We start from the raw sequence: 2747 nt of genomic DNA on the forward strand, positions 1-2747 counted from the left end.
AGATGCACAAAGTTACAACATGCTGAAATTTTCCTAAGCACTTTAACATTTATATGATTTTCATATCTTGTGATGTTAAATATGTGAAAACTTAATATGAAACATTATAAATCATAGTTAGAGAACTCCTTAGCCTTTATACAATGAATAATAAGTTTTTTATTAGATTATTCTATAAAGTATATCAATTAGTACTTCTTGGATTTGTTATTCATTTATTCTTTTAAATGAATGAATAACTCTCTAATATACATGTTAAGTTTATCTTCTGGTATTTGCTGATGCTACTATCGTCAATGGTTTTCGTTATTTTCTGGATTTCATCATTGTTATAGGGACAATAATTTTTTTTCATTATTTCAATAATAGGTGAAGATTTGAGTGGAAAAAGACTTACATATGACGTCCTACCTTCAGACCATATACGAGTCAACATGTTAAGACCATTGTTATTTGTGATTAATACATATAAGTCATGTTGATGGTCCCAAACCCTCCAATGGAAGTGTTTCTTTCAGAATATTTTCAAGCCTATGTTGTGTTTTGAATTCAAAATCACATACTCGTACATTCAATGACTTTTGTCAGTTGGCATACATTTCATTATGATGCAGACACATGATCAGAATCCAGCGCCTTGTTGATCCAACTAAGCACTTCAGAGTCAGTTGGTGAGTTGTCTTGCATTTCGGAGGACTCCTATTTATTGTTTTTAGTTTTATTATTTAGGATGTTGTGGGACTGTCCCAACATCCATCTCAGTTGTTTAAGAGGCTTCATAGATTCTCACACAGTTATTTAGGAGTCTCTTAGCTTTGTAGTTTATATATTTCTGTATGAGACTTGAGTAGCCATTTTAGCTAGTTTGAATATTCTTTAAAAATATTTTAAGATTTTTTTCATAAGTTATCTATTTGAAGTTATCTCTAAACTTTGAGTCTTTTGTTGAGTAATTATGCCAGACCAAAGGTCAGCTAGGGCCAACAATGACACTCGAGTGTCAATCCCGCCGTGGGTCTCGTCTCGAGGCGTGGTAAGTAACTCAACTCATCTATTTATTAACTCAATTTGATTTAATATGATCAAATTCAGTTCAATCCATCTATTTGATTAGAGTTGTTCAAAATTGACTCGAAACCGATAATTCGAATTAAAAAATGTTAGTAGTTTCTCATAATGGGTTATTGGTTTAATAGTATCAATAAAGTTTTTAATTTTTTTAATTATTGGGTTATTGCTTCTTAACGGATTAAGTTTTTTTAACGGATAACTGATAACCCCGTAGTAAATTAAATTATTATATTTATACAATTTTGTATATAGTTAAAGTCGTTCAGTTAGAGTTTATTTTCATCCTTTTATCTTTTATTGTTTCAAACTCTCTGTTATTCCAAAATGTGATTGTCTTTGCTTTTGATAAAGATACTTTATGTCAATTCATGTTCATGGTTCATTTGAGTTGTCACCTTGTTTCTGAATGATTTCAATGATTTAACGGTAAAGCTGATAAATAAATAATAAATACGCCAGTATCTTAATGACTCTACAACGATTTAGCATTTGTACAAATAAAAAATAATTCCAATGATAAATTTCAAAACTAAATCAAACAAATTAATACACCACCCTACATATGATACTCGTAATTGACGAAAATAGCAATAAAAAAAATTTAATTATCAATAAATAATAAGAAAATGTCAATTATACCATTTGATAGTGAATTATCAAAAAATTGCTAGCTACAAAGTAATGGAGAATTAGTGAGAAATTAATATTTTAACTACTACCATTTTTTCGCTCTTAATAAAGGGAAAGTCATGATTATTATTTAAAGGAATTTTAACATATTTGTCAGAAGTTTAATTAATGTGATGATCTTTTTCTTTTATATGAAACAGATATGGCATGATTTAAACTTTTATTCTTGAAAAAACACTTGATTAATTATTAATTCTAGTTTGGTTAACTTGAATACGTGAGTAAAAAGATGCATCAAATCTCATTATTAAAATATATTAATGAAATTTCATCAACATAGATAAATGAGTAAAAATATATATAGTCAAGCCAGCTATTAATGAGATTTCATTAATATTAATAATCACTTGAATAAGCTATTATTAAAATCTCATTAACGCTACTCATGTAATCTCTTATACTATAAGACTACAACTCAGACATACCTAATTCATTAACTGAAGAATTAAGATTTGCATTTTCTAAAAAAGCGTTACTATATATATATATATATATATATATATATACAAACACATATGTATATATACATATGTGTATATATATAGTGATGAATATGATGATGACCAACATATAGTTCTATACTTTCCACGGAAAGTCGTGAAATTTAACCAATTAATTTGCTCCATTCTCTTAGGTAAATGTGGTAGTAGTGTATCAATTTATATGAAAAATGACATGTTATTGAATGTATGAACTTGAGTATGGTAAAATATTGATGGTCATCATTGTGGTAATTAAAATAAATAATATTATGGGTTCTTAAGATGTTTCTTCAAATGTGAAGGTAATTTTGTCCATTAAAATTGTATAAAGGTTATTGCACTCGTTGTTTCTTAGGATGATCCTTCAAATGTGAAGGTAATTGTTAAAGATAATTTCTATCCATCAAAGTGGTATGAGAATTTTGGCACATTATTATAGGTGCATCCCAATATAAAAAGTTTTTTAAATCCTCCATCTAAATAAAGGAAAACAAAGTGGTAGTA

Source organism: Solanum lycopersicum, chromosome 1 (assembly GCF_036512215.1).
Source record: "Solanum lycopersicum chromosome 1, SLM_r2.1".
Classification (NCBI taxonomy): Eukaryota; Viridiplantae; Streptophyta; class Magnoliopsida; order Solanales; family Solanaceae; genus Solanum; species Solanum lycopersicum.